Below are 24,177 nucleotides of genomic sequence, written 5' to 3'. Positions count from 1 at the left end.
AAAGTTCTTGAGTGGCCCAGCCAGAGCCCGGACTTGAACGTGATCGAACATCTCTGGGGAGACCTGAAAATACCTGTGCAGCAACGCTCCCCATCCAACCTGACAGAGCTTGAGAGGATCTGCAGAGAAGAATGGGATAAACTCCCCAAATACAGGTCTGCCAAGCTTGTAGCGTCATTTCCAAGGAGACTCAAGGTTCTAATCGCAGCCAAAGGTGCTTCAACAGAGTAAATGGTCTGAATACTTATGTAAATGTGATTTCATTTTATTTGTAATACATTTTGGGGGGGAAAAAAAAGATTTGTCATTATGGGGTATTGTGTGTAGATTGATGAGGGGGAAAAACGATTTAATCCATTTTAGAATAAGGCTTTAACTTAACAAAATGTGGAAAAAGGGGTCGGAATACTTTTTGTCAACCTTTGCACACCTGGATTGTACACTATTTGCACATTATTCTTTTAAAATTCATCAAGCACTGTCAAATTGGTTGTTGGTCATTACTAGACAGACATTTTCAAGTCTTGCCATAGATTTTAAAGCCGATTTAAAGATGCACTATGCATAAATCGCTCTGCCATTTCCTGGTTGCTAAAATTGTAATAGTTTGCTTAATTTCAGTTTATGTGACAAAACAAGTATAGTTTAGAGAATCATTGCAGGGCTCGACATTAACGCTGGAAAGAGGAGTTTCCATGTACTCGACCTGTCGACACAGAGGGAGATATCATGTACTGCTCAACATGTCAGATTTCCCCAATATATCAGACATGTAAGTTAATCAAAATAGTTAAACTGTTCTAGCGAATGTTGATTATAGCAACCCGGTACCGACTGACAGGTTCACAGGCCAAGTTAGCTAACGTAAGAGTCAATTAACCCCCAACAGGTTACATTGATATGCTAGCTATTCAGGGACAGTTTGGGATTTTGGCAATGAAGTACTTTATCTACTTCCTCACAGTCAGATGGACTTGTGGATAACATTTGTATGTCTGCATGCAGTTTGAAGGTAGCACAATTACTCACTAGCGTTATTGCACTAACGCTAGTCACCATTAGCTAGAAAAACTACATCTAACCAGAGATAGTTTTGGGGAGATGGGGAATTTCTATGGAATCGTATTAATGCCCAATATGCACATTGCCAATGCGTCGTCAATGGTGCATTCTAGGCGATTCTGGGACAAGGAGAGCTCTCCTTCAAGGAGTGAATGGAAGTCAATTGGGCGCTAGCACAGAAACCCAACATTAGCATGACAATTAGCTCAGCAACCGCATAATGCATGACAACGTGACATCGATTGGTCAACAGTCTGCTGTTTGGGGCATTATACATTTCTCCATTCATTGCCCAATGGAATTCCAATCTCTTGTCTAACATCTAGACTAGAGTAACCAAATGTGATAAATAGTGGATGGCCTAAATATTTGTTTTTGCAGTCCTGTAGTAGAGGTCGACCGATTAATCGGAATGGCCGATTAATTAGGGCCGATTTGAAGTTTTCATAACAATCGGAAATCTGTATTTTTGGACACTGATTTGGCCGATTTTAATTGTAATTTTTTTACACCTTTATTTAATCTTTATTTAACTAGGCAAGTCAGTTAAGAACACATTCTTATTTTCAATGACTGCCTAGGAACGGTGGGTTAACTGCCTCATTCAGGTGCAGAACGACAGATTTTCACCTTGTCAATCTTGCAACCTTACAGTTAACTAGTCCAACGCTCTAACCACCTGATTACATTGCACTCCACGAGGAGACTGCCTGTTACGCGAATGCAGTAAGCCAAGGTAAGTTGCTAGCTAGCATTAAACTTATCTTATAAACAACAATCAATCAATCAATCATAATCACTAGTTAACTACACATGGTTGATGATAATACTAGTTTATCTAGCGTGTCCTGCGTTGCATATAATCGATGTGGTGCGTATCGTTGCTCCAATGTGTACCTAACCATAAACATCAATGCCTTTCTTAAAATCAATACACAGAAGTATATATTTTTAAACCTGCATATTTAGCTAAAAGAAATACAGGGTAGCAGACAATATTAACCAGGTGAAATTATGTCACTTCTCTTGCGTTCATTGCACGCAGAGTCAGTGTATATGCAACAGTTTGGGCCGCCTAATTTGCCAGAATTTTACGTAATTATGACATAAGGTTGTGCAATGTAACGGGAATATTTAGACTAATGGATGCCACCCGTTAGATAAAATACGGAACAGAATAAACGTCTTGTTTTCGAGATGATAGGTCATTAATATGGTCGAATCCGGAAACTAAGGTTTGTATTTCTGTGTGTTATGTTATAACTAAGTCTATGATTTGATAGAGCAGTCTGACTGAGCGATGGTAGGCAGCAGCAGGCTCGTAAGCATTCATTCAAACAGCACATTCGTGCGTTTTGCCAGAAGCTCTTCGTTGTGCGTCAAGCATTGCGCTGTTTATGACTTCAAGCCTATCAACTCCCAAGATTAGGCTTGTGTAACCGATGTGAAATGGCTAGCTAGTTAGCGGGGTGCACCCTAATAGCGTTTCAAACGTCACTCGCTCTGAGACTTGGCGTAGTTGTTCCCCTTGCTCTGCATGGCTAACACTGCTTCGAGGGTGGCTGTTGTCGTTCTGTTCCTGGTTCGAGCCCAGGTAGGGGCGAGGAGAGGGACGGAAGCTATACTGTTACACTGGCAATAATAAAGTGCCTATAAGAACATCCAATAGTCAAAGGTTAATGAAATACAAATGGTATAGAGGGAAATAGTCCTATAATAACTACAACCTAAAACTTCTTACCTGGGAATATTGAAGACTCATGTTTAAAGGAACCACCAGCTTTCATATGTTCTCATGTTCTAAGCAAGGAACTTAAATGTTAGCTTTCTTACATGGCACATATTGCACTTTTACTTTCTTCTCCAACACTTTGTTTTTGCATTATTTAAACCAAATTGAACATGTTTCATTATTTACTAGAGGCTAAATTGATTTTATTGATGTATTATATGAAGGTAAAATAAGTGTTCATTCAGTATTGTTGTAATTGTCATTATTACAAATAAAATAAAATAAATTAAACATTTTGCAAATTTTGCAAACCTTTGCAAATGATAAAAACCTGTTTTCGCTTTGTCATTATGGGGTATTGTGTATAGATTGGAGTATTTTTTTATTTAATCCATTTTAGAAAAAGGCTGTAACGTAACAAAATTTGGAAAAAGTCAAGGGGTCTGAATACTTTCCAAATGCACCGTATAGGCTAATAGGCCTAGGTTACGCTATTATATAGATTACCCTATAAGACAAATGAAGCAGCAGGCCTATACATATAGTTTATAAACCTAACGTACCAGATGTAAAGGAAACGCTTGAACTGGATTCCCCACATTCTGATCAAGACAAGAAAGAAAAAAACTCTCAGGGGAGGATTTCTTCTGGACTGTTCAAACAATCCAGTAAATGTAGAGGAGTTAAGATGGAGCGTTGTCTTGTTAATAATACGGATTGGAAACAACTTCAGAGCGCAAGCTAGCACGTGCCGTAGCTAGCTGTTAGCCAGATATATGCTAGCTTTACCTAGCAATAATGGAATCTCCGTCAAAGTTGACACCAACAAAATTGATATGTGGCGTCTGTCGACTTTGTGGCAAGAACTTAATCTCGAAGAAAACAGACACTATAGGCATCTGCTATATGTTTCACCGGGGAATGTAAAATGTGAGGCGCATGTCATTTCCCCATGAAAACTTGATGTTTCCGGTTTCTTCTGACCTGAATTTATGGATGTGACAATCTAACTTGTTATCTTGAAACCTTACTGATTAGCTGCATAATCAACTTGCCCTGGGGATTGTCATTTCTAGATGGGTACTGAGTGATTGCATTGTAGCAATATAATGTAGCCTAGACAACAAATAAACTACAATACTCACAGTGACACAGAAGAGTAACAAGGTATAGCCTACATCCAGTAGGCTGAGATATTATGACTTACTCAAATATTGATATTTTTCAGTGAGCAATAATATTTTTATGATAGACAATCATTCATGCAATGCATCCATTTATTGGGGTGGAAGGTAGCCTAGTGGTTAGTGTGTTGGACTAGTAACTGGAAGGTTGCAAGATCGAATCCCTGAGCTGACAAAGTAAAAAATCTGTCGTTCTGCCCCTGAACAAGGCAGTTAACCCACTGTTATTGAAAATAAGAATTTGTTCTTAACTGACTTGCCTAGTAAAGTAAATAATATTGTTGCCAAATGGCATCTCAGATTCTTACCAGGCCATCGGATGGCATCTCCAGGGGAGTCAATTGGGTATGGAAGGGTCGCCAACACCAACAATTTGCAATAGAATACTAAAATCATTCCAATCCTGATTAAATGCAGTTTAGCGGTACAACCCCGCTGACTTTGGGACCATGCGGACGCCTGGGAACAGGAGGGAAGGCTGTTTGTAAGGCTGGCTTTATGGAGAGAGCATCGACGCATATGCTGGGAACAGCGTAACTTTTTATCTAAACAGTTCAGAGATAAAGATGGCTGTAGTTAGGTAACCCCCTCCGCATACCATAGCGTAAGCACCCCTGGGCATCTCAATTCATCCCTTGGCCATAGACTACTAATTTGCCTGACAACATCCTAAGAAAGTCTTAAATTGTTCTAGGAAATGAGTTTGATAAATCGGAGGTTCCTGTATATTAGTAAAGGGTCACCAGAATAGTGATTGAGGATGAGCAGATACAGTCTACAAATACATCATCTGTTGTGCAGGTGTCCCATGATCGGCAGAGAAACTATACAGACATGATAAATTAGCTTTATGTCAATGGGAGCTGGCCATCTCTGCTGATTGCAGAATTGTTCTCATCCATCTAACGCTATAGCTAGCTTCAAATATTAAATTGAAACTGTCAGTGAGTGAGTCCCAAACAACTATGTAATTGATGCCACCATTGTGTCCAAATGATGCGAAAGTGTACAGCTACCAAAGATGTGTATATACATTGACCTAGCCAGGTAGTTAGTTTATTAGGCAGCTAGCTAGCTAGCCAGATAGCATGCTAGCTACGGCCCCCGTTATCATCATGCAGAGTAGCCAGACCCCACAAAAGCAGGCAACACTTCCAGTAAGCTAAAGTGGGATGGCACATAGCCAAACATGCATGAATAACAATATCATATTTGCAGACGTCTCATGCTGGAAAGAACAATAGTCTGATACAACCCTGTTATTTTAGGGGAAAATGATAGAAGGGTAAGGTACCTTATTTTATCCAGGCAGTTGTGGCTAACGTTAGTGCTTGGATCAGCCGAAACAAATGGTGATGATAAACCAGTAACCTATGCACAGTCTCGCGTGGTTCTATGATGTTGGGGTAAATGCTAACTTTCAATATTGAAAGGTAATAGAAAATCCTAATATTTCATGTAGCTAGAAATACACATAATAATGTCAATATTTTGTCCTATGGTGTGCTCTCAGTTCCTGAGAAAGCGTCCAAGGGTGGGTGAAACCAATTCCTCGATAGGTGTGCATGAGTTGTAAATAATTGAATGTGTATTTATCCCTTTACGACAAATACCGGACGTATTGCGCATGACATTTTCAGATATTTTTTATTATTCACATTTTTATTGTTTGGCCATTGTAGAGAACGAAACGGTATGCTTTTACAAAAAATATAAAAATCACAAACGTTACTGCAGTTGCTGTTTCAGTGCAAACAGGAGACATGGCAACCTACGCATACCACAGAGTTTCTATACGCAGAGTCGCAACATCGCGAGATTTCCGGGAACGACTACAAAGCAGTCTAAGAGAAGTGAAAAATTATTCCTTAGTTCTTAGTTTTCTAGAAATCTAAAGGCACAATTTATGTTCGAGTCAATGTCTTATGTAATTTAACGAGTTATTACTCAAACCTTGTGAAATTTACAAACTGACACGTTCTCATTTTCATCAATTTTGTTTTTATTTCGAAGCATTGAGTTTGATTTGACGGCTTGCACATGCGCAGTTCTGCGCAAGACGACCGTTAGCCTCGATTACGTGTTTCTGCGCGTTTAGATAGCCAACGTCGCCATGACATTTCCTCCAATGACCGGGGATCTTCATACTGTACTGTCTTTGCGCATACTCTGTCTTTGGATACACAGCCTATGGTACCATCCGGGTGCTCCTTGAGAGAATTAATGGCAACACTTTTGTGTAAAGATGTCAATAATCATAATTATATTTCACTGTTAATGGGAATTTTTCTTATGGGCAGATTATGTACTTTCTCTCCAGTAGTTTGGCTTCCATAATTTGCAGAATTTGTGACTTTCATGACCATGCATTGTCAATTACCACCATGTGCAATAAAACCTTAAACTAAATTCTTTACATTGTAGGAAATCTGTGAAGAAATGTACAACCAGCAATGGGGCTCCGATTGCAATGGGACTTCTGATAGAACACCATGTACTGTAGCAGGACAAATACGGTCCAAATGCAGTACATACCGGTACACATATGAACAAGCACTGGGGGGGTTAAAAGATAAATAATGCAGATGGCCCTTGCCAGTATGGCAGCTAATAAAGTGATGTGTGTGTTAATAGTCCGTCTCTGGTCTAATGCAGGGTTTCCCAAAGTCAGTCCTGACAATGGGACGTTCCCTGTCAACGTCCCTTCTTAATTCATATTTTAGTCCCTCGAACTACCCCATACAGTAGGTTGCGAAAATACACCTCATGGGTTGTAGTCTGCTAATAAACTTCAAAGAAGAAGAAGAAGAGAAAAAAAATGCCATATCTGTATCCGAGCCTTTGAAGAGGACAACAAAGGTCGCTGATCGAGTGGATGAGCAAAGGATTGGAGAGTGGGAAAGCTATGGCTGGGGTGGATGTTCTGTTTGAAACCAACGGCATGTCGGGTGAAGATGAGAGCAATGAGAATGAGTCGCCTACATTGGCTAAAATGATAGGAAACAAGAGAAGCATCCCATTAGTTCCTTCATGAACAACCCCCTCGAGCATCCCATTGGTTCCTGATGAACACCTTCCCTCGAGCACACCATTCGTTCCAGCATGAACGGCCCCCCATTGAGCACGATATTTTCATGCTTGTGTGACACTTTTGAATGTTGATCAAAAGAGAAATAAAAGTTTTATCTGTAGACAGTGTCCTTCGCTCAAGCCTGAGGAACACCTGCCCTCGCCGTCATTAATAGAACGACAGGAAAAAAGTGCCAGACAGGCGGGGGGCGAAAGACACCATCTACCGGTCACCCCCGCCTCCCACTTGCACAGCAGGCAGGAGGGTAGGGAGACACTGTGTACTAGCTGGCTTGTTGGTTAATGAAACTGTGTGCTAGCTAGCTTGCTAGTAAGCTAGTACACAGTATCCTTCACTCCCACATGCCGAACACCTGCCCTAGGCGTCATTAACAGAACTGTAGGAAAACCGTGCCCGATAGGCGGGGGCGAAGGACACTGCCTACCGGTGTACGGCTAGCTAGTTACCATTGTCGCCGCTGCCCCTTCTTCTGTGGGGTTTATCAGCGGCTGGCATCCAACATTATTGTGCATTACCGCCACCTACTGTACAAACCCCCCCAAAACAATAGAAGTAATAATAGGGGTTCCTGCAGATGCAGGAATTCCCACATGCAGGAACGCCCAGAATTGTGGGCCGCATCCTTTTCCAGGGGACCGCCGCTGACGACCCAATCTGCACCCATCGCATCCATCTTACATAACAACCAGAGCAGGCAGGGATATTTAGGATGTTCAACTTTTATTTTCTGTTAAATAAATAAAATACACTATTAGCAATGACTGGCCTACGTTTGTATTGTTACAGAAAAAATATATGGTGGTTGGAGCTCTGGATTTGCTATGCTGTATTTTTAAATAAATAAATAGCATTGATGTGCTTTGTAAATAGCAACTTGTATTACATTTGACGATGTTTGCCTTTCGGTGCCTTGTAGCCTACTAATTTTCAGTCAGACATATGAGGATGAATATTAAATATCATGTAAGGATATCTATTGAAATTATGATTTTTTTGTTTAAAAAAAATACATACTGTAAATGATCAGGTAATGACTACAGATATGATACATTTCTGAAAATATGTGGAGTAGTTCATGCCTACATATAGATATGTCAGCATGTTGACACATACCCTTTCCGGAGATTGAATATTCTACAAATATGTAAGCGCGTGCACATGTATCATTTGCTTATCTTGAACGTATCTCACCACAGACATCTCCCTGGAATCATACGGTAGCAAGGAGATTTCTGAATTCCAGATTGGATGCATGGAGAAACTGTCCCATTACAGAGAATATCCTTGCTCCATTTATGAAATTAAGAACATGCGTATCTGGAACATGTCTACTCCTTATATCTTATAAAATGTCAGATATCAGGATATATATACAGTGCCTTGCGAAAGTATTCGGCCCCCTTGAACTTTGCGACCTTTTGCCACATTTCAGGCTTCAAACATAAAGATATAAAACTGTATTTTTTTGTGAAGAATCAACAACAAGTGGGACACAATCATGAAGTGGAACGACATTTATTGTATATTTCAAACTTTTTTAACAATTCAAAAACTGAAAAATTGGGCGTGCAAAATTATTCAGCCCCTTTACTTTCAGTGCAGCAAACTCTCTCCAGAAGTTCAGTGAGGATCTCTGAATGATCCAATGTTGACCTAAATGACTAATGATGATAAATACAATCCACCTGTGTGTAATTAAGTCTCCGTATAAATGCACCTGCACTGTGATAGTCTCAGAGGTCCGTTAAAAGCGCAGAGAGCATCATGAAGAACAAGGAACACACCAGGCAGGTCCGAGATACTGTTGTGAAGAAGTTTAAAGCCGGATTTGGATACAAAAAGATTTCCCAAGCTTTAAACATCCCAAGGAGCACTGTGCAAGCGATAATATTGAAATGGAAGGAGTATCAGACCACTGCAAATCTACCAAGACCTGGCCGTCCCTCTAAACTTTCAGCTCATACAAGGAGAAGACTGATCAGAGATGCAGCCAAGAGGCCCATGATCACTCTGGATGAACTGCAGAGATCTACAGCTGAGGTGGGAGACTCTGTCCATAGGACAACAATCAGTCGTATATTGCACAAATCTGGCCTTTATGGAAGAGTGGCAAGAAGAAAGCCATTTCTTAAAGATATTCATAAAAAGTGTCATTTAAAGTTTGCCACAAGCCACCTGGGAGACACACCAAACATGTGGAAGAAGGTGCTCTGGTCAGATGAAACCAAAATTGAACTTTTTGGCAACAATGCAAAACGTTATGTTTGGCGTAAAAGCAACACAGCTGAACACACCATCCCCACTGTCAAACATGGTGGTGGCAGCATCATGGTTTGGGCCTGCTTTTCTTCAGCAGGGACAGGGAAGATGGTTAAAATTGATGGGAAGATGGATGGAGCCAAATACAGGACCATTCTGGAAGAAAACCTGATGGAGTCTGCAAAAGACCTGAGACTGGGACGGAGATTTGTCTTCCAACAAGACAATGATCCAAAACATAAAGCAAAATCTACAATGGAATGGTTCAAAAATAAACATATCCAGGTGTTAGAATGGCCAAGTCAAAGTCCAGACCTGAATCCAATCGAGAATCTGTGGAAAGAACTGAAAACTGCTGTTCACAAATGCTCTCCATCCAACTTCACTGAGCTCGAGCTGTTTTGCAAGGAGGAATGGGAAAAAATGTCAGTCTCTCGATGTGCAAAACTGATAGAGACATACCCCAAGCGACTTACAGCTGTAATTGCAGCAAAAGGTGGCGATACAAAGTATAATTTTAATTTTGCACGCCCAATTTTTCAGTTTTTGATTTGTTAAAAAAGTTTGAAATATCCAATAAATGTCGTTCCACTTCATGATTGTGTCCCACTTGTTGTTGATTCTTCACAAAAAAATACAGTTTTATATCTTTATGTTTGAAGCCTGAAATGTGGCAAAAGGTCGCATAGTTCAAGGGGGTCGAATACTTTCGCAAGGCACTGTAGATAAAGATATCCCCTGTTATTGACCCTTTTCGCTGAAGTCTCTTACAGGGTAAAGCCCAACTTCGCATGAGAAGGGAGAGACTCTTCATCAAACAACAAAAGTTTGGAAAATGTATTTCTTCACTCCATCCACCACACTGGTCAATTGACATGCTCCAACCACCCCACCTACATGTACTTCCTCAGGTATTTAATCTGCACAAACTTAATGCGCTACCCCAGAGATAACCCGCTTGATAAGTGCTCTGCTTTGAAGAGCCACACACGAAACATTCCACTCCGATAGTTTTTGAGGTACAAAGCATGATTCTTTTGCTTACGGACAGACATAAAATCTAAATATGACTTCTTGTGACTCTGACCGACGCCACATTATCCTCCAACACATCCCACAAAGCTGTGGAAGACCATCAACCATGAACTGTTTTTATTTTATTTTTTATCAATCAATAATATTAACAATGACAAGCCACCGGGGTCTGACAACTTGGGTGGAAAATTACTGAGGACAATTGCCATATTTTCAATTGAAGCCTACTAGAATTTGTGTGCCCCCAGGCTGGGAGGGAAGCAGAAGTCATTCCACAACCTAAAAATGGTAAAGCCCCACTTACTGTCTCAAATAACCAACCAATTAGCCTGTTACCAACTCTTAGTAAACTTTTGGAATAAATTGTGTTTGACCAGATACAATGCTATTTTAATGTAAACACATTGACAACAAACTTTCAGCACCCACACATGCAATGACATCTCCTGGTGTCAATGATGTTTCTAGAGACAATATCTCTCTCTTCATCACTCAATACCTAGGTTTACCTCCACTGTATTCATATCCTACCATACCTTTGTCTGTACATTATACCTTGATGCTATTTTATCGCCCCCAGAAACCTCCTTTTACTCTCTGTTCCAGACGATCTAGACGACCAATTCTTATTGCTTTTAGCCGTACCCTTATTTTACTCCTCCTCTGTTCCTCTGGCAATGTAGAGGTGAATCCAGGCCCTGCAGTGCCTAGCTCCACTCCTATTCCCCAGGCGCTCTCTTTTGACGACTTCTGTAACCGTAATAGCCTTGGTTTCATGCATGTTAACATTAGAAGCCTCCTCCCTAAGTTTGTTCTATTTACTGCTTTAGCACACTCTGCCAACCCGGATGTTCTAGCTGTGTCTGAATCCTGGCTTAGGAAGACCACCAAAAATTCTGACATTTTAATTCCAAACTACAACATTTTCAGACAAGATAGAACTGCCAAAGGGGGCGGTGTTGCAATCTACTGCAAAGATAGCCTGCAGAGTTCTGTCCTACTATCCAGGTCTGTACCCAAACAATTTGAACTTCTACTTTTAAAAATCCACCTCTCTAAAAACAAGTCTCTCACCGTTGCCGCCTGCTATAGACCACCCTCTGCCCCCAGCTGTGCTCTGGACACCATATGTGAACTGATTGCCCCCCATCTTTCTTCAGAGCTCGTGCTGCTAGGCGACCTAAACTGGAACATGCTTAACACCCCAGCCATCCTACAATCTAAACTTGATGCCCTCAATCTCACACAAATTATCAATGAACCTACCAGGTACCTCCCAAAAGCCTTAAACACGGGCACCCTCATAGATATCATCCTAACCAACTTGCCCTCTAAATACACCTCTGCTGTCTTCAAACAAGATCTCAGCGATCACTGCCTCATTGCCTGCATCCGTAATGGGTCAGCGGTCAAACGACCTCCACTCATCACTGTCAAACGCTCCCTGAAACACTTCAGCGAGCAGGCCTTTCTAATCGACCTGGCCGGGGTATCCTGGAAGGATATTGATCTCATCCCGTCAGTAGAGGATGCCTGGATAATTTTTTTAAATGCCTTCCTAACCATCTTAAATAAACATGCCCCATTAAAGAAATTTAGAAACAGGAACAGATATAGCCCTTGGTTCTCCCCAGACCTGACTGCCCTTAACCAACACAAAAACATCCTATGGCGTTCTGCATTAGCATCGAACAGCCCCCGTGATATGCAGCTGTTTAGGGAAGCTAGAAACTATTATACACAGGCAGTTAGAAAAGCTAAGGCTAGCTTTTTCAAGCAGAAATTTGCTTCCTGCAACACTAACTCAAAAAAGTTCTGGGACACTGTAAAGTCCATGGAGAATAAGAACACCTCCTCCCAGCTGCCCACTGCACTGAAGATAGGAAACACTGTCACCACTGATAAATCCACCAAAATTCAATAAGCATTTTTCTAAGGCTGGCCATGCTTTCCACCTGGCTACTCCTACCCCAGTCAACAGCACTGCACCCCCCACAGCAACTCGCCCAAGCCTTCCCAATTTCTCCTTCTCCCAAATCCAGTCAGCTGATGTTCTGAAAGAGCTGGAAAATCTGGACCCCTACAAATCAGCCGGGCTAGACAATCTGGACCCTTTCTTTCTAAAATGATCTGCCGAAATTGTTGCCACCCCTTTACTAGCCTGTTCAACCTCTCTTTTGTGTCGTCTGAGATTCCCAAAGATTGGAAAGCAGCTGCGGTCATCCCCCTCTTCAAAGGGGGGGACACTCTTGACCCAAACTGCTACAGACCTATATCTATTCTACCATACCTTTCTAAGGTCTTCGAAAGCCAAGTCAACAAACAGATTACCGACCATTTTGAATCTCACCATACCTTCTCTGCTATGCAATCTTGTTTCAGAGCTGGTCATGGGTGCACCTAAATGATATCTTAACCACCATCGATAAGAAACATTACTGTGCAGCCGTATTCATTGATCTGGCCAAGGCTTTCAACTCTGTCAATCACCACATCCTCATCGGCAGACTCGACAGCCTTGGTTTCTCAAATGATTGCCTCGCCTGGTTCACCAACTACTTCTCTGATAGAGTTCAGTGTGTCAAATCGGAGGGTCTGCTGTCGGGACCTCTGGCAGTCTCTATGGGGGTGCCACAGGGTTCAATTCTTGGACCGACTCTCTTCTCTGTATACATCAATGAGGTCGCTCTTGCTGCTGGTGAGTCTCTGATCCACCTCTACGCAGACAACACCATTCTGTATACTTCTGGCCCTTCTTTGGACAATGTGTTAATAACCCTCCAGGCAAGCTTCAATGCCATACAACTCTCCTTCAGTGGCCTCCAATTGCTCTTAAATACAAGTAAAACTAAATGCATGCTCTTCAACCGATCGCTACCTGCACTTGCCCGCCTGTCCAACATCACTACTCTGGACGGCTCTGACTTAGAATACGTGGACAACTACAAATACTTAGGTGTCTGGTTAGACTGTAAACTCTCCTTCCAGACCCATGTCAAACATCTCCAATCCAAAGTTAAAACTAGAATTGGCTTCCTATTTCGCAACAAAGCATCCTTCACTCATGCTGCCAAACATACCCTTGTAAAACTGACCATCCTGCCAATCCTCGACTTTGGCGATGTCATTTACAAAATAGCCTCCAATACCCTACTCAACAAATTGGATGCAGTCTATCACAGTGCAATCCGTTTTGTCACCAAAGCCCCATATACTACCCACCATTGCGACCTGTATGCTCTCGTTGGCTGGCCCTCGCTTCATACTCGTCGCCAAACCCACTGGCTCCATGTCATCTACAAGACCCTGCTAGGTAAAGTCCCCCCTTATCTCAGCTCGCTGGTCACCATAGCATCTCCCACCTGTAGCACACGCTCCACGCTCTTCAAAACCAATTCTTTCTTTGGCCGCCTCTCTTTCCAGTTCTCTGCTGCCAATGACTGGAACGAACTACAAAAATCTCTGAAACTGGAAACACATCTCCCTCACTAGCTTTAAGCACCAACTGTCAGAGCAGCTCACAGATTACTGCACCTGTACATAGCCCACCTATAATTTAGCCCAAACAACTACCTCTTTCCCTACTGTATTTAATTAATTTATTTATTTTGCTCCTTTGCACACCATTATTTTTATTTCTACTTTGCACATCCTTCCATTGCAAATCTACCATTCCAGTGTTGTACTTGCTATATTGTATTTACTTTGCCACCATGGCCTTTTTTTGCCTTTACCTCCCTTATCTCACCTCATTTGCTCACATCGTATATAGACTTGTTTATACTGTATTATTGACTGTATGTTTGTTTTACTCCATGTGTAACTCTGTGTCGTTGTATGTGTCGAACTGCTTTGCTTTATCTTGGCCAGGTCGCAATTGTAAATGAAAACTTGTTCTCAACTTGCCTCTCTGGTTAAATAAAGGTGAAATAAAAAATAAATAAAAAAATGTAGGGAAGGACATTCAACAAGCACAGCACCTACACAAATGACTCATGATTGCCTGAGAGAAATTGATGATTCAAAGATTGTGTGGGCTGTTTTGTTAAACTTCAGTGCAACTTTTGACATTATCGATCATAATCTGCTGCTGGAAAAACCTATGTGAGATAACTTTACTCCCAAGTGGCGCAGAGTTCTAAGCCACTGCATCTCAGTGCTTGAGGCGCCACTGCCGACACCCTGGATCAATTCCAGGCTGTATCACAACCGGCCGTGATTGGGTGTCACACAATTGGCTCAGCATCGTCTGGGTTTGGCCGGTGTAGGACATCACTATAAATAATACTTTTTTTCTTAACTGACTTGCCTAGTTAAATAAAGGTTAAATTAAATGTGAAAAATATATATATTTAAAAATGTTACAAAAAATGACCTGTCAGAGGGTGTTCTTTAATTAATTTAATTTTTACCTTTATTTAACTAGGCAAGTCAGTTAAGAACAAATTCTTATTTTTAATGACGGCCTAGGAACAGTGGGTTAACTGCCTGTTCAGGGTCAACCTTCCAGTTACTTCTTTGTATTGGTTCCCCGTGGGAATCAAACCCACAACCCTAGTGTTGTAAGCGCCATTCTCTACCAAATGAGCGACATCGTCACATCACACACCACTTGATGTCTCAATGTACTCAATTACTGAATTGTCATTGTTTTTCTCCATGGTGATGGAAAGTCTAGAGGTACAAACCTAGATGACCATCCTATGTACAATACAGTCATTTACATTAAGCGGTTTGTAAGGATGGTAAATTAATACTGCACAACAAGTGGTTGTTTTCCATCTTATTTGATCAAGAAAAATATTTAATTTGATATGGATGTTTTGGGTCTTTGCCCATAACTTTGCACCTTTTGATGTAAATGTTTGAGGACAGGGTTTTGTTCTTTCTGGATTCCATTAGAATGATGATCGCAGAGAAAGGGACAGAGCAACAACTCTTACAATTCCAACTATTGAACCCAGCAAGATACTGTTCTTAATTATACAACTACCTTTTTTGCCAAAGCTGAGATGCTGAATTTCTTTTGTAACGATCTATAACGGTCTGCAAATACAGGACTGATAAATGCCCAATCCACTACTTTTGTGCAAAACATCTTTTTTTACGTTTGTATTTTTCAAGGGTTGCAGCAACACTCTCAGCACCCCTACTTACGTGGCTATGCCTGTTGGTGATAACATCTCTTTTTTATCTTATGTAGCTTGTTTTTCCATATGACGTACAATAGCCTAAGGTAGGGCAAGTGTATTTGGGAATGTCAATAGATTTAAAAAATGTGGATGCACGAGATAGCCCCTCAGACTTAAAAGCACCATCCATTGAATCCATCCGTAACCATGAGGAGAATTCATTTTTGATAGAATCAGTTACAGGATTACAAATACAATGGTGCCGTTTTATGGGCTCCTAACCAACTGTGCTATTTTGTGTGTTTTTCACATTGTAACTTATTTTGTACATAATGTTGCTGCTACCGTCTCTTATGACTGAAAAAAGCTTAAGGAAGTCTTGAGGTATTGCTCGCCTGTGGTAGAGTACCTCATGATAAACTGTACCAAGAGTATTTTCATCTATAGCCATCTATTTACAAAGCAAACTGATGCTGGCACTAAGACCACACTAATAGAGCTGTATAAAACCATAAGGAAACAAGAAAATGCTCATGCAGAAGCAGCGCTCCTAATGGCCGGGGACATTAATGCAGTCAAACTTAAATCGGTTTTACCTCATTTCTACCAGCACTCTAGACCACCTTTACTCCACACACAGATTCTCATACAAAGCTCTCGCTCGCCCTCCATTTGGTAAATCTGACCATAATTCTATCCTCCTGAATCCTGCTTAAAAGCAAAACTAAAGCAGGAAGTACCAGGGACTCGCTCAATACGGAAGTGGTCAGATGACGTGAATGATACGCTACAGGACTGTTTTGCTAACACAAACTGGAATATGTTCCGGGATTCATCCAATGGCATTTAAATATTTTTATTTAAACTTTATTTAACTAGGCACGTCAGTTAAGAACAAATTATTATTTTCAATGATGGCCTACCGGGGAACAGTGGGTTAACTTCCTTGTTCAGGGGCAGAACGGCAGATTTTTATCTTGTCAGTTTAGGGATTCCATCCAGCAGCCTTTCGGTTACTGGCCCAACGCTCTAACCACTAGGCTACCTGCTGCAGCATTGAGGAGTATACCACCTCAGTCACCGGCTTCATCAATAAGTGCACCGACGACATCGTCCCCACAGTGACCATACGTACATATCCCAACCAGAAGCCATGGAATACAGGCAACATCTGCACCGAGCTAAAGGCTAGAGCTGGAACGCTAATCTGGACGCTTATAAGAAATCCCGCTATGCCCTCAGACGAACCATCAAACAGGCAAAGCATCAATACAGGACTAAGATTGAATCCTACTACACCGGCTCTGACACTCGGATGTTGCAGAGCTTACAAACTATTTCGGACCACAAAAGGGAAACCCAGCCGTGAGCTGCCCAGTGACACGAGCCTACCATACAAGTCATATGCCTTTTATGCTCGCTTTGAGGCAAGCAACACTGAAGCATGCATGAGAGCACCAGCTGTTCTGTACGACTGTGTGATCACGCTCTCCGTAGCCGATATGAGCAAGACCTTTGAACAGGTTAGCATTCACAAGGCTGCGGTGCCAGACGGCCTACCTGGATGTGTACTCAGACCAACTGGCAAGTGTCTTCACTGACATTTTCAACCTCTCCCTGACCAAGTCTGCAATACCTACATGTTTCATGTAAACCATGCAAGAGCTTGTTAGCCACTCCCGATGCTTTGGGGCTGTGCTTTGCCTCTTGAGTGTTCTGACTACTGAGAAATGGTTTACGATTTCATCGTCACTAGAACTCACTACTGTCAATGTGGGTTGAAGAAGCTAGCTAGCTAACCAAGAACAACTGGAATGCCACACCCAGCTTTCAGGTGCCAATACTATAGCTATTATTACTATCATGACACAAGGTGAGACCCAGATGCAGATGGTTGGAGTCATACAATGTTTATTAATCCAAAGGGGTAGGCAAGAGAATGGTCGTGGACAGGCAAAAGGTAAAAACCAGATCAGAGTCCAGGAGGTACAGAGTGGCAGATTTGTGATGATTCTCATGCATGTTTCAGTGTTATTTGCCTCGAAGCGAGCATAGAAGTAGTTTAGCTCATCTGGTAGGCTCGTGTCACTAGGCAGCTCTTGGGTGTGCTTCACTTCGTAGTCTGTAATGGTTTGCAAGCCCTGCCACATCCGATGAGCATCGGATGTCAGAGTCCCACTCCCCTGAAAGCGGCAGCTCTAGCCTTTAGCTCAGTGCGGATGTTGCCTGTAATCCATGGCTTCTGTTTGGAGTATGTACGTACGTTCACTGTGGGGGGGGCGTCATCGATGCACGTATTGATGAACCTATGACTAATGTGGTGTACTCCTCAATGCCATCAGAAGAATGCCGGAACATATTCCAGTCTGTGCAAGCAAAACAGTCCTGTAGCTTAGCATCTGCATCATCTGACCACTTTTTTATTGACTGAGTCACTGGTGCTTCCTGGTTTAATTTTTGCTTGTAAGCAGGAATCAGGAGGATAGAATTATGGTCAGATTTGCCAAATGGAGGGCGAGGGAGAGCTTTGCATGCGTCTTTCTATGTGGAGTAAAGGTGGTCTAGAGTTTTTTTCACTCTGGTTGCATATTTTACATGCCGAGAGAAATTTGGTAAAACGGATTTAAGTTTCCCTGCATTAACGTACTCAGCCACTAGGAGCGCCGCCTCTGGATGAGAGTTTTCCTGTTTGCTTATGGCGGAATACAACTCATTGAGTGTGGTCTTAGTACCAGTATCGGTCTGTGGTGGTATGTAAAAAGCCACGAAAAATAGAGATGAAAACGCACTAGGTAGATAGTGTGGTCTACAGCTTATCATGAGATACTCTACCTCAGATGAGCAAAATCTTGAGACTTCCTGATATCGTGCACCAGCTGTTGCTTACAAATATACATAGTCCGCCACCCCTTGTCTTACCAGATGCTGCTGTTCTATCCTGCCTACATAGCGTATAACCAGCCTGCTGTATGTTGATAATGTCATCGTTCAGCCACGACTCCGTGAAGAATAAGATATTACAGTTGTTAATGTCCTGTTGGTCGTTTAATCTTCCTCGTAGGTCATCAATTTTATTTTCCAATGATTGCGCATTAGCTAGTAGAACAGAAGTCAGTGGTTGGCTTATTTGATTGGCTAGGAATTCTCAGAAGGCAGACCGACTTCCACCCTCATGTTCTCTGTATCCTCTTTTTTCTGCTTTCCTGTTCCCAGAAAAGCAGTATGTCCTTCACGTGGGGCTCGTAATGGAAAAAAAGCTTCGGCCAGTAATCGCTTTTCTGATGTCCAGAAGTTATTTTCGGTCATAAGAGATGGTAGCAGCAACATTGTGTACAAAATAAGTAAAAAAACACAGTTGGTTAGGAGCACGTAAATCAGCCATCTTCTCAAAGCACCAATTATCTGTAGCTAAGATAATTCTGAAACCATAAACAGGCTGTATATTCCAGGCCTACTCTTGATAATTTCTTCAGCAAAACAGAATGATCAACAGTGTCAAACACCTTTGACAGGTCAATGAACAAGGCAGCACAGCTCTTTTTAGCATCCATGGCATTGACAAGATCATTAACAACTAGCGTGGTTGCTGTGGTAGTACTATGCCCAGGCCTAAACCCTGATTGGTTTATATTAAGGATACAAGTATCAGATTAAAAGGAACAAAGTTGTACATTAACCAAGGATTCAAGAATCTTAGCTAAACAAGGTAGTCTTGAAATGGGGCGATAGTTGTCAAGATCATTTCTCTCCCCACCCTGATGGAGTGGTAGCACATATGCGTATTTTCATGCTTTTGGAATACTTCCTGATGACAATGTTAATTAAAAAATGTGGGCTACCGAACCAGGAATAAGGTATGATGCACACTTAGGCAGACCAGGCTCCAAATTATCAGCCCCTGTGGATTTATTTTTGTCTGATGTTAACAAAGCATCCAGGACTAGCTTATCAGTGAATTTCCCGAAAAGAAAACTCCTGGACAGAATTTTCAGTATCTTTCGATAGATTTTCGTCATTTACATCCAAACCACTCTTTTCAAGAGCTGGCTTTGAAATTAATTCCAATATAAAGCCAGCAGGGATAAAATGGTGATTCAATGAATTAATTATATTAATTTTGTCAGTAATGGGGCCAGAATCTCAATTAATTTATTGGGGGAGAGAAGAGGAGACACAACCCTTCAGTGATTTAACAGCTTTCGAAAATTTAGTTGGGTTCCCTGTCCATTCAGGTCATGTATTGTCATGTCTCTGACTGATTAAATTACATGACATGCTATTTTATCAAATCGATTACCTAACGTTTAATTGATTACGTGATTGAATTAAACCATACAACATTTGAACCAGTAATAACCTGGGGCACCACAGAAGCATTAATTTATATAGAGCGGTTATCTCCCGAATCCACTCTCTTAAAGATCTGAAGATCTTTTATATCAATAGCAGTCAATTATTAATCGTCACCTCGATCGGTCTCATTCTGATTGTTGTAAGTACTTGTTTATCTGCACGAACCCTAGCTAATACATTGAATCAGCAATACACAAATTGAAGTTTACATACACTTAGGTTGGAGTCATTAAAACTCGTTTTTCAACCACTCCACAAATTTCTTACTAATAAACTATAGTTTTGGCAAGTCGGGTAGGACATCTATTTTGTGCATGACACAAGTAATTTTACCAACAATTGTTTACAGACAGATTATTTGACTTATAATTCAATGTATCACAATTTCAGTGGGTCAGAAGTTTACATACACAAAGTTGACTGTGCCTTTAAATAGCTTGGAAAATTCCAGAAAATGATATCATGGCTTTAGAAGCTTCTGATAGGTTAATTGACATCATTTGAGTCAATTGGAGGTTTACCTGTGGATGTATTTCAAGGACTACCTTCAAACTCAGTACCTCTTTGGTTGACATCATGTGAAAATCAAAAGAAATCAGCCAAGACCTCAGAAAAATAATTTCAAAATGTAGACCTCCACAAGTCTGGTTCATCCTTGGGAGCAAGTTCCAAACGCCTGAAGGTACCACGTTCATCTATACAAACAATAGAATGCTAATGTAAACACCATGGGACCACGCAGCCGTTATACCACTCAGGAAGGAGACGCGTACTGTCTCCCATAGATGAATGTACTTTGGTGTGAAAAGTGCAAATCAATCCCAGAACAACTGCACAGGACCTTGTGAAGATGCTTGAGGAAACAGGTACAAAAGTCTATATCCACAGTAAAACGAGTCCTATATCGACATAACCTGAAAGGCCGCCCAGCAAGAAAGAAGCCACTGTTCCAAAACCGCCATAAAAAAGCCAGGCTAAGGTTTGCAACTCACATGGGCACAAAGATTGTACTTTTTGGAGAAATGTCCTCTGGTCTGATGAAACAAAAATAGAACTGTTTGGCCATAATGACCATCATTATGTTTGGAGGAAAAAGGGGGAGGCTTGCAAGCTGAAGAACACCATCCCAACCATGAAGCACGGGGGTGGCAGCATCATGTTGTGGGGGTGCTTTGCTGCAGGAGGAAAATTATGTGGATATATTGAAGCAACATCTCAAGGAATCATTCAGGAAGTTAAAGCTTGGTCGCAAATGGGTCTTCCAAATAGACAATGACCACAAGCATACTTCCAAAGTTGTGGTAAAATGGCTTGAGGACAACAAAGTCAAGGTATTGGAGTGGCCATCACAAAGCCCTGACCTCAATCCTATAGAACATTTGTGGGCAGAACTGAAAAAGTGTGTGAGAGCAAGGAGGCCTACAAACCTGACTCAGTTACACCAGCTCTGTCAGGAGGAATGGGCCAAAATTCACCCAACTTATTGTGGGAAGCTTGTGGAAGGTTCCCCGAAACGTTTGACCCACGTTAAACCATTTAAAGGCAAAGCTAGCAAATACTAATATTCTGGCTGGTCTAGTCAAAATTAATCATTCCAGCGTGGTGATCGTACCTCCACGTTGAAATTTGCCTTTTTAAATGTTAGGACAGTAGTCTTACCATTTCTGGAACTAAATGTTACATTTGTTAAGTTGTAGTTGAAATTAGCCCTTTTAAACATATGGACACCAGTCCTCACGTCATCGGGTACTGAGTTTGACTTCCGTCAATGAGCTTTTGTACTGGGGAGAGAAGGGCGTGTTCCATAGTTCTCAACCAATGTCTGTTCAGTTGGGCGTGGCCACTGAGAGGGCCTATGTTTTACTATGAAACAATTATCTTATTTAGGAGGCTAAAATTACATTGAATATTTTTTACAAATAGTTTCATATTTAAACATTTAAATGATAACAATTCCATGTGAATCTGATAACTAGAATGTGTAGACTTTCCAAGATACAATTTATGTCATCCTATCATCAGATATAATGTCCCAGACAACAACTGATCTGACATCACATTATTTAAGTACCAACGGACACTTATAACTGGTTGAGATAGGGAAATATTGTTCCATTCCCCTAACATTTGATGGTACCATACTTTCTCGGTGGTAACACAGGGCTTTCCAGAGTCCATTCTGTAGAGTGGAGAGATAAGGAGGAAAGGTATTTATGGGGGGGGTCATAAACCTCACCCAACAGGGTAACGTCATGAGAGTATTAACATAAAAATCATATTTTGCTTTTTTAACTTAGTTTTACACATAGATTTCTCAACTGCCTAAAAGACTGCCAGTCTGGGCCCGAGTCCGTGAATCTAGCTTTGGCCCAGGCAGCATCTCTGTTGTGTATGACTTCAGATAGCTCTGGACTGAACCAAGGGCAAGACCAATTTTTAATTCTCAGTTTTTTTAAAGGGAGCATGTTTATCTACAATACAATTGAAAACATTTGTGAAATGGTTCAGAGCCAACTCTGGGTCAGGTATAGTTGCAATACAATCAAAGTCACCAAAATAAAGGTCACAAAAAAGGCCTGTTCATTGACATTTTTTAAATTCCTCTTGTTGATAAAACAAGGTTTGGATCTGTATATCCTTGACACATACAATAGGACAGTGGTCACTAATATCCAAAGCAAATACCCCACTCCCAACATATTTCTATGGAGTATTTGTAAATATGAGGTCAATCAATGTCGATTTCGTAGGGTCCTTTATGTTTGGGCGAGTGGGCTTTGTGATCAGCTGGGTCAAATGTAGATTAGTACAAACATCATTTAAACAGTCAGCATCCTGCATTCCCTATGCAAGATTAAAATCTCAAGTGATAAAAATGGCAATTAAATCAATGAGTTTGTTTAGTACACACTTCTTGGCGGAGGGTGGATGACAGATTCCTATAACTGTTATTTTTGAGTTTGAACCCAACTGAATACTTAAATCCAACAATTAAAATTGTTTAGGATTGGAGGTAGCCTTTAACAGAGACACAGGAAGAATATTCCTTGTGTAAATAGCAACACCACCACCTTTGCCTTTCCTATTCGCCCTAAACACATTGTAACCATCCATAGAAATATCAGCGTCCAGGGTTTTATCATTTAAACATGTCTCAAAATCAATACAAATATCAGTGTCTGCCTGAGAGAACCAGATCTTGACATGATCTATTTTAGGTAATAAACTACAAATATTAAGATGTAAAAATATCAAACTATTTCTGCATTTAAAATCATACAGAGTTTCAATACAAGTCAGATTACTTTGAGATTTCAGCACAACATGAGACTCAAAGATTGGATTATACCTATTAGGAAAATAAAACAAAGTAGGAATAACAATTACATTTATCCAGTTAGCACCATTTGGCATGTCACCACTTTCAGATACAACATGTGGAACTCTCATAGAGACCAAAGAGGAGATGGTAAAAACTGACTTACATGTAATGCTAATGTTGTCATCGCATCAATTTAGTTGACCAACAACCTTTCCTATGTTTGATGACAACAGCAGGGAGCCATTTTCACCCAGGTGAATTCAGTCTTCCACAAAGTAGCCAGGCCTATTCCAGAAGGAGTCAAAATTGTCGACGTAGGACATGCCCAAGTCCTTGGTCAGACGCATTAACCACTGGTGAAGAGACCAAAGTGAGTGATATAGGGGAACCGGTTAATAATTACATTGGTAGAAGCTTTTATAGTTTACAGATTTTTACAGATGGCTCCAAGGACCGAGATAGTGGTCATACAGGAGCAGGCATTTACATTACGCAAGTTGATGTGGAGTTATGTTGAAGACTAACAGATGAACTGTCAGTTTACTCTGTTGAACTGTTGGCGATAGTAGTAGCTGCCCTCCAGGGCGTTTAACCTATCAGAATTGTAGTATGCTCAGATTCTGTATTGAATAGTTTGTCATCTGCTGCCTGTGACTGGAACGAATTGCAAAAATCGCTGAAGTTGGAGACTTTTATCTCCCTCACCAACTTTAAACATCTGCTATCTGAGCAGCTAACCAATCGCTGCAGCTGTACATAGTCCATCGGTAAATAGCCCAACCAATTGACCTACCTCATCCCCATACTGTATTTATTTACTTTTCTGCTCTTTTGCACACCAGTATCTCTACCTGCACATGACCATCTGATCATTTATCACTCCAGTGTTAATCTGCTAAATTGTAATTATTCGCCTACCTCCTCATGCCTTTTGCACACAATGTATATATACTCTTTTTTTCTTTTTTTCTACTGTGTTATTGACTTGTTTATTGTTTACTCCATGT

General features: G+C 41.1%; 1 protein-coding gene across 5 annotated transcripts in view; it reads right to left on the bottom strand.

The window, feature by feature from the left end:
• The window catches only part of ttll7 (tubulin tyrosine ligase-like family, member 7), a 119,434-nt gene extending 113,910 nt beyond the window's left edge, over positions 1-5,524 (bottom strand). For all 5 annotated transcript variants that reach the window (XR_002473246.2, XR_002473245.2, XM_021599946.2 and 2 more), the window contains exon 1: positions 5,273-5,524. The gene's annotated coding sequence lies outside the window, so the exon portion shown is untranslated. The remainder of the gene's footprint in view (positions 1-5,272) is intronic.
• Between the last annotated feature and the right edge of the window lie 18,653 nt (positions 5,525-24,177).

This window comes from Oncorhynchus mykiss, chromosome 4, assembly GCF_013265735.2.
Source record: "Oncorhynchus mykiss isolate Arlee chromosome 4, USDA_OmykA_1.1, whole genome shotgun sequence".
NCBI classification, from domain to species: Eukaryota; Metazoa; Chordata; class Actinopteri; order Salmoniformes; family Salmonidae; genus Oncorhynchus; species Oncorhynchus mykiss.
This window is presented reverse-complemented; position numbering and strand designations above follow the sequence as displayed.